The sequence below is a fragment of the Pyrus communis genome, chromosome 16, assembly GCF_963583255.1.
Source record: "Pyrus communis chromosome 16, drPyrComm1.1, whole genome shotgun sequence".
NCBI classification, from domain to species: Eukaryota; Viridiplantae; Streptophyta; class Magnoliopsida; order Rosales; family Rosaceae; genus Pyrus; species Pyrus communis.
The window spans coordinates 19281519-19294226 of record NC_084818.1 but is presented as its reverse complement, the minus strand read 5'-3'; the positions used below and the strand labels follow the sequence as shown (position 1 = coordinate 19294226).

Sequence of the window (12708 nt, the reverse complement as noted above, 5' to 3'; positions counted from 1 at the left end):
TAAAGGGCATGGAGAAATTGTTCTCAACCGTGGCCTCCTCTGTAAGTAACTGAGAACGAAACTCCTTGAGAGATATAACACTTTCCCTTCCACGAATAACACATCTGAAAGTGTTATATTCTGCAGGAAGACCATTGAGAGCCAAGGTCACAATATCTTCATCGGCAAAAACAACTCCAGCAGTTGCAAGAAAATCCCGTGCTACTTTAATACGTTGAAGATACATCGATACAGAATCAGAACCCTTTTTGATGTTCTGAAGATCAACTTTCATCTGCAAAATAGAAGTACGACTAATAGTTGAAAACTGTTCTTGAAGCCGAACCCAAAGATCTCTTGAGCTGGTACTGCCTATGGCACAAGAGATGGCAGAGGAAGACAAAGTCGCAGTGCGAAGTTGCATGAGAGCCTTGTCATGCATCTTCCAAATCCTATACTCATCAGCTTCAGCCTGTGGGGTTGAAGACGCACCAGTTAGTGCCGAATCAGGAGACCCAGATGAAGAAAACTGAGGAGGACACACGTTTGTGCCATCCACGAATCCCATAATTCCATAGCCTTCGAGCATCAATTGTAACTGAAACTGCCATTGAAGATAGTTGGAATCATCCAACTTCACAGTAACCGAATTAGAAATTGAAGAAATCAAGTTGGTAATCGGTGATTGTAAAATTTGCAACTGATTTGCAGTGATCATAGTGAACTAATCTGAGTGAGACAAAAAAGCAAACACTTGGCGTGCAAGAACTTCCCAAAAAACAAAGCAGAGAATTGGGCAAGAAAGAAGCCTGAAAGTTAAAAAAAAAACAGAAGAAGAATCAGTATGTTGAGGTCGTAGCGGAAGTAAACCAAGGATCGAGAAAGGTCGAATGGCTTTCAAGACGATGATACCATGTTAAGCAATATGCAGAAAGTGAAACAGAGATATCACAGATGAGGAAGAAGAAGAAGAACATATAAGGTTTAGAGAGAGAGAGATAGAGAGAAAGAAAGAAGGAATTGTTGTTTTAATATTTCTTGATTAATTGTGATTGCAAAGAGTACAATTACTATACAGATGAGTACATAGCTAACTGCCTTAACCAACCCAAACAATCCTAACTAATTATTCTAACAGCCACACTCCTAACTGCCTTACCTATTTGGTTGTTTTATCCTATATATTCTAACACTTGTCAGTGGCAGAGACCAGAGAGAAGGGGGGAGAGAGAGAGAGAGAGAAGGGAGAATGAGAGAAAGAAGAAAATGGCAAAATCACCAGAAGAAGAAAACCCACAGAAGGCTTTTGGGTGGGCTGCCAGAGACTCTTCTGGAATACTTTCCCCATTTCGTTTCTCCAGAAGGTATATTTTCCCTTTGTTTTTTTAACTTTTTTTTATTATACATAGATGTAGGTATATCTCTCACCTTCTCTTTTTTTTTTTTTTTTTCATAAATATTACATTACCATTTTTTAATATAAAAGGACAAGGTTGATCCAAAGTTCCAAACCAATCCTGCAAAATGATCTTGGTTAGAAGACTATATTAAAAATTTGAGATCTTTGTTTGGCTTATAATTTAATATTTTTATTTTTATTTTGTAGCTTAATAATATTCTATGCGGTTTGAGATTTGACCAGGAGTGGCTCCTATATCAATGTCATCTGGCATGCAGCGTTTTTTTTCTAATATTTATTTTATCGTTTATTTGTTATGAGTTGTGTGGTATGGTTATCTTTGCTTGTGTAATGCTTGTGTGGTGTGCTTATCTTTGCTTGGTCATCTTTACCGTGGGTTTACATCCCGTTAGTAATTAATTTAACAAAATTTATTGTTTGACAAAAAGCAAATGTTTGAAAACCAAACTTTAAAATTAAATTTGTAAATCAAATGATTTGTCACCAATAAGAAATAAACAAGTTAATCAACATTTACGTAATAATTCAATCATCAACAACCTCATCATTTACAAAATTTAGTTTAAAATTTTGTCTCATTAACATTACCCTCTTTTTTTTAATTTACTTTTTTTATTTTTTAAGGGTAGAGGAGTGTGCTAAATCTTACAATGAGCTAGCACTAATTTGGTTCAAATTCGCTTTTAGCGAGAATCGAACCTAAGACGTCTCACTTACAAATGAAAAGAAATACTATTAGACCGTAATATTAAGTGACGAGGAGCCTAGCATTACCCTCTTTGCTTTGCTTTTGGAAATGCTATACTCAATTAAAAGCCCTTGAGTCATTAAAAATGGCTGCATTGAATTCATTGTTTTTTTTTTTTGTTTTCAACTAGAAGATATTGCATGTAATTGAGAAAATAATTTCAAATTTTCTCATGTGTTTTCTTAACTTAATTGTCAGAATATGAGTATGAAGGTCATTGTTATTGCCGGTTGATTCAAATTGGTGTATAAAAGTTTTATGAAAAGGTGATTACTTTGTTTGAATTTACATGATATTGGACTATTATGTAAACTACCTTTTACCACTTATAATTTGATAAGGAAATTATTTTGGTCTTCTATGTGAATTATAATAGAAGAATCATATGGATTGTTGAGTAAGTGTAGCACATACAATCTATTTGTACTATCTTTCTAATAGAGGTGAGGTCCACAAACACATGTCGCTCCCATCTCTATTAGGGATAAATGATGGTACTGCTCTCATAGCACGTAAGAATAACAATTTTTATGGATTGTTTGTCTATATAAATAGTGGTCACTGCTCTCTCATAGCATGTAAGAATAGCATTTCTTTATGGATTGTTTGTCTATATAAATAGTGGCCACTACTCTCATAGCAAAACATGCTCTTTATTGGACTTAGACCAATTGTAAGTCAAGCATATTTTTCTACAAGAGAGGAGAAGTTTACTACTGAAGTCAACTATGACTTCATCTTCTTCGTTTGTTAAGTCAAATTTATTTCTTACACTTACAAGTGAGAAAATTAACAAATTAAACTCTTTCTGTTGTTGCCTTCAAATTAAACTTACATTTATGTTACTCTCCGGTAAGATTTTTTTTATTTTGTTTTGATACAAGCAATATTCATTTTCTAGTTTAAGCTAATCTGAACTACGTATAAAGATTTGAACTCGGATGTGTACGCGAACAACATTCGCTCTAGGCAATGTGGTTTCCCCGCGTCTTCCACAAATGGTTGTTTCTAAAAATAAAATGCAAAACTCTGAATCTTTTAATGTAGTTAATATTAAAGATAGAAGCTGGGCCTTGATGAAGGGTATCACTCCCCAAGTGATAAATATTGTTTTACCAAAACATACCGACACAAATAGTGATAACAACTGAGGTGATGATGTTTATGTCTATTGTAGGGAAAATGCTGATGATGATGTAACAATTAAGGTCCTCTTCTGTGGGGTTTGCCATTCAGACTTACATTCTGCCAAGAACGAATGGGGTTTCACCAACTTCCCTGTTGTGCCGGGGTATTTAGTTAACTCAGATCACCCTGTAAATTTCTCCAATTATATCTGATGGCAATGTGGTTTCATTAATCGCAAAACCGAGCGCAATGGTATTCTAGAATTCATACAATTGATCTCACTTACTAGGATAAGGCTTTGTTATTGTTGTTGTATATCTCATGGCTTTGATTTTTTTGTTTACAACAACAACAACAACAAAACCTTATCCCACTAAGTGGGGTCGGCTATATGAATCCTAAAACGCCATTGCGCTCGGTTTTGTGTCATGACTTCCGTTAGATCCAAGTAGTCCAAGTCTTTTTTTAGAGTCTTTTTTTAGGTCTTCTTAGGTCTTTCTCTACCCCTTTGACCCTGAGCCTTAGTCTTATAGTCACATCTTCTAACCGGAGTGTCTGTAGGTCTTAGTTTCACGTGTCCAAACCACCTTAACTGATTTTCTATCATCTTATCTTCAATTTCGACTACTCCTAATTTACCTCGGATATCCTTGTTCCTAATCGTGTCCTTTCTCGTGTGCCCACACATCCAATGAAGCATTTTCATCTCCGCTACACTCATTTTGTGTACGTGTTGATGCTTCATTGTCTGTAGGTCTTTGAAGACTTTTTGTGGTAAAATTTATTGAAGCGTCGCATGTTCTGTTATGTTTTACATCACCTGACCATTTAGAATTCACCTACTTAGAATCTTAGATAAATGAATTTCATTATATTGGATTGATTGGAGAACGGCAGTATATATGAAATGATAATAGGTGATTGCCACTCTTGCAGAATATCAGCTTAGCATGCATATTACCGTTAAATTAATATTTTTCATCTCAAAATGGTTGTGTTTTCTGACCAAATATCATCTTAAAAGTTGCATTGACGCGTCGGAATTGCTTGTGGATTCTATGCTTTTTTCAGCAAATCGTTTCTATTATTCTTAAAAAAGAAAAAACACTTTCCTTTATGCGGTTGAGATTTTCAGTTGATTTTGCAGGCATGAAATTGTTGGTGTTGTGACCAATACTGGGAACAATGTGGAGAAATTCAAAGTAGGTGATCGTGTAGGAGTTGGGGTCATAGTGGGTTCCTGCATGAAATGTGATACTTGCCAAGAGGGCTTGGAGAATTACTGCCCTCAAGTAATATTAACCTATAAATCACACTATCATGACCGAACAAAAACTTATGGTGGTTATTCTGATATGATTGTTGTTCACCATCCCTATGTGCTCCGCTTTCCTGATAACGTACCCCCTGATGCGGGTGCACCACTTTTATGTGCTGGGATCACTGTGTACAGTCCAATGAAATATTATGGAATGACCGAGACCGGAAAGCATTTGGGTGTACTTCAGTGTATTTGGATGTGTACTAAGTGACCCTGCCAAATTGAAGGTAATGATAAACAATAAAAAATTGAAAATATATGTAATGTGTGTATTTCAGTGTATTTGGATGTGTACATATGTGTGTGTGTGTGTTTGTGTATAGACGTTCACCTTTAGTTAAAGGACGGACGTCATGCAGAGAACAACTGTGAATATTTATATCACAACAAAGATTACTGCGAATGTGAGAACGAAACAAAGCTCTTTGATACGACAATCTAAGGGCACTGTTCTCTTGAATTTCAAAAACCAATCTATAAGGAAAAGAAAGAATTGATTGTGCTGCGTGTTCTGCAGATGGATGCCACAATGTTCTTATGGTTCCTCTTCTCAGAATACTAGAAAGGGTTTAGTCCATTTCCTAATTACTTGTACTAAATTTTTGCTTTACTACTCAGGAAGCAATGGGTAGCATGGATTATATCGTTGACACAGTGTCTGCAGTTCATGCCCTGGCTCCATTAATCGGTCTACTGAAGCTGAACGGGAAGCTGGTCACCGTGGGTTTGCCCGACAAGCCCCTGGAGTTGCCTATCTTCCCTTTAGTTTTGGGTATGGTTTTACAACAACTTGACTGTTTCTCTGATAACTTATCTTCTGATAGAATTTGCATTTTTTTTTTTGTATTAGGAAAGGATATACCACTTAGTGGGATGAGGCTTTATTGTTGTTTTGAATAGGAAAGGATATAGATGTGCAAATTTAACTTGCTTTCCAGGCTTATTTCTGGAGAAAGATAAAATGTTAAATGCAAATTTCTTCCCCCATTACTTTTGGACAAAATTGCACCTACAAAACAAATAACACCTTAGGTCAAGGCCAAGTGCCTTACACGCCCACGATGAATTTTGTTGTGGGGGTGGGGGGGGGGGGTGCTTTGGCTGAAGAACCTTCCAATGCCAAAGTTAGAATTTCGAGTGAAAATGTGTTTGGAGAATTTTGAGTATTTAGCAAGAGTGTAGACCTAGGTTTTTAGAGAAAATGGGGTAGTATATATAGGGCATGGGGGGAGAAGGTGGTTGGCCCTTTGTGGTGTTTTTGATTAGCCATTAATAGATTAATTAGGTAATAAATCTATTAATTAGCTAATTAACATAATTTAAAAGGCATGTTTTTGGGGTTACCTTGTGGAGAAGATGGATGAAATAGGTTTTGAATAAATACCTATTTTGGGCACTTTTGACTTGATTGTGGGATGATTGTCTAGTACTCGCGTATGGGAATTTCGGTGCTCCTTAAGGGTAATTTTGTCCTTTCCACCCAAAAATCCACGTGTCATCTCTTGATTATTTTTGGCTCCACAAATGCCCTCACACCTGCAAGGTTGCTCGTAGAAAAGGGCAGCAAGTGTAGAGATCTCCAACTTTGATGCAGATTCTCTCTTGGACTAGGAATTAGATTCTTCTAGGAAAGGGAAATAAATCGCCTCCAAAGCCTATTTAAGCCTACCTTAAGTAGGGGATTAAATCAACTTTGGAAGGCAATTATTTATCACTACAAGAAAGAGAGAAAGCTAAAGGATTTTGTTCCCCTTCCCCTAGCACTCTTCTTTGCTTGCCCATACAAAGAACTGTTTTCCGTTGATTTCTTTGTCTTCTTCGCGCTACACGGATGTAAGAAAAACTTAATTCTCCTTGTCTTCTTGGGAGGTGCTGCCACGGGGCAGTCGTCGGGGTGGTGCAGTACGTCAGCTGGCAGAGGGCTAGGAGTCGGCTTGGTGTGGCAAGGGCCATTACTTGTGTTGCTCGGCTTGATTGAAGCCAAGGATTGGCTCGGCATGGGCCGAGGAAGTGGCGTGGGCGTCTGGGTTGATTGCCAAAAATGAGGAAACTGCTTAAGTTTGATTTCTCAGTTGCCGTAAATGGAGTAGTCAAGGATGGAGTTGCCAAGATCGGAGCTGCTGAAGATGAAGTGTCAAATGAATGAACTATTAAGTGCAAAAGTGGCTGCTAACCCTTGACCATTTGTTGTTGAGTTGATCTTCAAGTATTCGATCTTTTGAGCTATGTTGCCTTTTCGCACTGGAAAGCTTACTCAGATGGGTGTCGGGGAATTAATTTACCCTCTCGCACTGGAGAGCAATTAGTTTATCCTCTCGCATTGGAAAACAATTAGTTTATCCTTTCGCACTAGAAAGCAAACCCATATTGGTGTCGAGGAATTGGTTTACCCTCTCGCACTAGAGAGTAATTAGTTTATCCTCTTGCATTGGAGAGCAAACCCATATGGGTGTTGGGGAATTGGTTTACCCTCTCGCACTGGAGAGCAATTAGTTTATCCTCTCGCATTGGAGAACATACCCATATGGGTGTCGGGAAATTGGTTTACCCTCTTGCACTGGAGAACGATTAGTTTATCCTCTCGCATTGGAGAGCAAACCCATATGGGTGTCAGAGAATTGGTCTCTCGCACTGGAGAGCAATTATTTTATCATCTCACACTGGAGAGCTTACCCAGATGGGTGTCCGGGCATTGGTTTACCCTATCGCATTGGAGAACAATTAGTTTACCCTTTCACATTGGAGAGCATGGAAGTCGTTGTCGTGAGTGTAGTTGAGGAAAGCTGGACTACTGGGACAATCGAAATAATCCTTAGCCTGCGAGGTCATGTTTTGTGATCTGCTTCAGACTTTGAACACCTTATGGACCCCGCGTAAGGGTGTAAGCGGAGTGAGTTGCTTCCAGAGTTATTGTGCCATCATTAAGTGTTTCGTCATGTGCCCTTTTAAGGCTTGGTTGGCACGTGCCACAGGGCAAGATCGACATGGCTGAGAGCCGTGGTGCAAGATTGGCACAGTTGTGAGCCATGGTGATAGATCAATGGTTGCCAGAAGCCGTGGAGTAGATAGGCATAACTGTGAAAGCAGAGCTGGGGTTGGCTTGGGCCAGGTTGTGCACAGTAGGAGGAATTGTCTGGAGTGTTTAGAACAAGGCCTACCCCCGATTCTTGGTAGTTGGGCTGCTGTGTCCTTTTGGTACTCGTATACTGATGCGACGTAAAACAAGCACACAAATTAAAACCCTTTTTTGACAATTGTAGTATGTGTATAAGTAGGGATCGTTCTAAACCAGGGATTAGGAGGGATTGCTAATCTAAACTAAACTGACCTAAAAACATAAAAACTAGACTTTAAAACTCTAACTAAGGTTATATGACTCAACAACCTTAAAAGACTCAAAACAGCTTCAAACAATCAAATTGACTCAAACTAGACACTAGGAATGACTTTGAACGAAAATTGATTTAATTATGACTCAAGACACTCAAAAACACAAAATAACACATATTCTAACCTAATTGATACTTAAAACAAAAGGGGGTTTTGGTTTTGATGAATTTGAACTAAAACAAGACAGAAACTAAACTAGACAAAGTTTGGTACGAATTTGGATTTCTGGATGGTTTGTGGGCTTAGCTAGAGGTTCCTTATCCACACATAACTTATATGAACATGAATCGATTTCCACTTACTCTTTTGTTGAATTATGAATGACAATGCCCCAGATTAACCGTGTCAATCACTAATTAACCCTCAGATTTTCCTTTAGTTATTGGATTGGATGACATCATTCGACAACCCAAAGCATTCTTCAAAAGTTCCCTACATGAAATCATAATAGAGATACAATCAAAGATCATTACGTTCTGTGAAAATCATAAGCATTGACAAAACATTCGTAACTATGACATCATGATACTCATGCCAGGAATTTAACTTAACGCGATCATGACTAGCAACCTTCACTACTTGTGAATATAAGTTCCTAACGATTATGTGAAATTCCCTTATATTCTAGCATCAAATTCATGCATGCAAACTAAGTGTGCAACCTTAATCGACATACAAGAATAAGTTCTGAATAAAACAATTAAGCAAATTGCATTCACAATTTACAAATTCATAACTGGATTTAATCAATTCATATTGCATATAAAATCATGGCTTCAAAGTCTCCCCTAGCTAAAACAAGTTTAGCCTCTCATGTTCATAACAAAACAAACAAAATTGAATTTAAACATTGAAAACAAAAGATTGATTACACCTAAAACGCCCAGCGAATCAACTTGAATGCCCTGCACGTTCAAGCTCCTTTATCTTCTTCTCTTTGTTGCGGCACAGAGGTTAAGGGATGATTTTGGATGTGTTTCTGGGTTAGGAATGGATTTGGGTTGGTAAGGGGGTGTGGCAAAGTAAAGGGATGGTGTATGGATGTGTGGTTGAAGGTATGAATGTATGGGAACGGTGGAGAATGAATGTAGGGTCTGGCAGAGTAGTGGGATGAATTAGGGGTGTGTAAAGATGGTGTATGGCGTGATGGATCTCCAAAGGGTGCGGCCAAGGTTTATTAAAATAGCCAAGTATCTAAAACCCCTAGGGAAATAAGGTAAAGGTGCATCAGAAATTAAATGAGAAAAGGAAATAAAGTTTTATTAATGTCAAAGGATTTTTATTCTAAAACCACTAGGAAAAAGACTAAGTCAAAGTTAGAAATTAAAAGGAAAGGGAATATAGGGTGCGGCAAAGGCAAAGGGAAAGAGGAAAGGTCTTAAATTAAAAAGGGAATGTGATTTGGTGCAGAAAATAGGAAAGGGAAGGTCTCCTTTGTGCGGCAAGGAAGGAGAATGGAAGGAGAAAGGGAAAGGTGGTGCCGCAAGGGCTAGAATGGTGCAAGGAACCTTTGGTTTGTGTCCTAGAATGCATAGGAGACCTTCAATGTTGCTGGAACTTAGGGACATTTAGGATTAGGAAAGGTCAAACCAAAATAGAAAACCTTGGCTTAACTTTCCTAATTCAAGTAAGAATCCTCATTTGAGTAGGAATCCTTCTTTGATTAGGAATCTTAACATCTTCAAGTCTTCAATTTCGTCCATTCCTTTTGCTCCAAGCATATGCTATCCATTCCAAGCCCAATTTTGCTCCAAAAGGCTCCAAAATGCACCTTATTGCTTCATAAGGCCTATTGACCTACAAACACATGAAAATAGCTTAAAATACTAAAATAACTAAGAACTAATTAAGTAAATGCAAGGAAACAAGCTAATTAAGTTGCATAAATATGCTTCTATCATATACCCCCAGCGTGCCATTAGGCTGAGCTGTTACATTTGTCGGAACAAAAGTAGTCTTTATATCCAGCAATCTATATGAGGTAGTCCTACCTGCTAGATCTTGTCATTGAAAGATGACTCGTTTATGTTGGTCATGTCTCATCAGAGCGCCTTGTCAATAGCTTTGTTGTGTGGGAAATTGCATAATCGCTCGGTCAAGAACCTTTCTACTTCTTCCTGAATTTGCCTTTGTTAGGGGTGGCAGAGCTCTCGACTACCCCCCGTCGTGACCTGCTAGTCTAGGTTGCTCTTCCATGTGTTCGGCTCGTCTATGCTGCTGCTGCGGTGGGTGTGGTATGTTTAGCAGGCGAGCGGGTAACTCGCAGACTGCTGGTTGAACTTGAGATGGATTGAGTGACTGCTTCTCTCCGTCCGCTGTGCTGCCTACTCCGATGTGATGGAGGATGCTCCTTGCGGGCTTTGCTGCGAATGAACACTTCGCCTGGAAGGTTGCTTATGTTGATTATTGGAGTATGGCCCCAACCGTGAATGTATGTTTGCCCGTGGGCTCAACTGAAAGTACACACTTCTCCACTTGTTAAGATGGGAGTATACGCTATCTCACGGGTCCAGTCGGGAGTGTACTCCGTTAGAACGCTCGGTTCATGATTGGTCAAATGGCTGCTTGCCGGGACGTTGGTGGAGAGGCTCGTCTGCCCTTGTCCTTCTTCGGGACACCTCGTTCGGGGCATGTTGGATCTCGGTTCGTTGCAAGAGTTGATTCACCAAGGTTGTCTGTTGTGCAATGGCTCTAGTCAACTCTATGACTTGTCGAGACAAGTGCTGTTCGCCATTTGGATTGGAAGGGCTTGGAAGGAATATGCCTCCTTGAGCAGTGGAAGTATGGTAGACTCCGGGAGCGAGATTTGAATTGGGAAATGTCAAATTTGCGGAGAAACGTGGTGAAAGTGCCCCCAGCTCAATGGTTGATCAGGATGGTTGAGATAGTGTTAGGCCGATTTGGGCTGCTTGGAATGCTGCGGAAGTAGGCTGGGCCACGGAAGGGGTTGGGCCGCGAGAGCAAGCTAGGCCACGAAAGTGGGCTGCTCGACGGGAGCAGGTTGGGCCACGGGAGTGGGCTGCTCGGCGTATGATGCATGTGGGTGCTTGGCTTGGGCTCGGCTTGGCAACGCATTGGGCATGGAGTGACATGGCTCAGGTCGTGAGCCGCCTTGGATGGCACGGCTCGGGCCATGGTGGTGACACCGTGGACCTCATCGCGGGTGGCTACCATGGTAGCCACCGCGGTGTTTCCTGTGGTGGAAACTTGTGGTGGTGGCACTCCACCTATTGTCACCTTTAGTCTCGTGGATCGCTGTGGTCCTATCTCTTGAATGTTGAAATTTTCATTTGTTGAATTTTCTAAATTTCTAGCCATTGTACTTCTCTTTTATGTTTTATCAAAGAATTTTTGCAAATAAAAAATTCTAATAATAAGAACATACGAAAAATCTACAAATGGACGAAAATAGAAAACCTTGGATGCGAGAGTCTTCTACGAGTGTGGGAGTCAACTCTCAATGAAAGCACCAATTTGTGGATGCAAATTTCTTCCTCCTTGTTCTTGGACAAAATTGCACTTACAAAACAAATAACACCCGAGGTCAAGACCAAGAGTCTCATGCGCCCACGATGAATGGTGGGGGGGGGGGGGGGGCGAAGTGTTTGGAGAATTTTGAGTATTTAGCAAGAGTGTAGACCTAGGTTTTTAGAGAAAATGAGGTAGTATATATAGGGCATGGGGGGAGAAGGTGGCCGGGCCTTTGTGGTGTTTTTGAGTGTAATTTGTAGTTAATTGGTAGTTTAATTAGCCATTAATAGATTAATTAGGTAATAAATCTATTAATTAGCAAATTAACATAATTTAAAAGGAATGTTTTGGGGGTTACCTTGTGGAGAAGATGGATGAAATAGATTTTGAATAAATACCTATTTTGGGCACTTTTGACTTGATTGTGGAATGATTGTCCACTACTTGCGCATGAGAATTTCGGTGCTCCTCAAGGGTAATTTTGTCATTTTTGCCCAAAAATCCACATGTCGTCTCTTGATTATTTTTTGCTCCGGCTCCGCATTAAATTGCTTCAAGATTTATCCATGAATTCTAAACAAATAGTAATTAACAAACTGCTTAAGTTTATCTCTCTGGTGGTTTGTTTGGAACTTTGGTGCTTGTTACACCCATCCAGGTATAGTGAACACCAAGCGTTCTAGAAACATGAACTAATACTCAATTTCGTAATTTTTCTAATTAATCATGGCATGGCATTCAGGGCTGAAGCTTGTAGGGGGAAGTGACGTAGGAGGGGTGAAAAAGACGCAGGAGATGCTTGACTTTTGTGCCAAGCACAACATTACCTCAGACATCGAGCTGATTTGAATGGATTACATTAATACAGCAATGGAACGACTTGCCAAATCGGATGTCAGGTATCGGTTTGTGATCAATGTGGCAAACTCCCTGACTTGGTAGACTGTCTATGATGCCTAGACGGCTATGATTTTGAGTTGCTGGTGATTAAAAATAAGCTATGTTTGGTAATGATATGGAAGTTTTCGGTGGAGGTAACATATCCTGGACACTTGGTGGTTGTGCCGGTCTAGTTATATTGATCTTCCGCCATTTTCTGTTTGATGTTTCTGAATCTGACGATAGCATATGAATAAACCTTCACCTGCTCCTTTTGCTATTATATTTCTTGTCTCTTTACTGCTTGGATTTTGTTGATATGCCTTGGTTTTTCTTTTTCTGTTTCTTATTTTCTAGGTCAAACCAAAGCTC

At 39.5% G+C, this 12708-nt stretch overlaps 1 pseudogene; it reads left to right on the top strand.

Annotated features, from left to right (window-relative positions):
* Positions 1 to 1209: 1209 nt before the first annotated feature.
* LOC137721438 (probable cinnamyl alcohol dehydrogenase 9) lies at positions 1210 to 12493 on the top strand (annotated as a pseudogene).
* Positions 12494 to 12708: the final 215 nt, after the last annotated feature.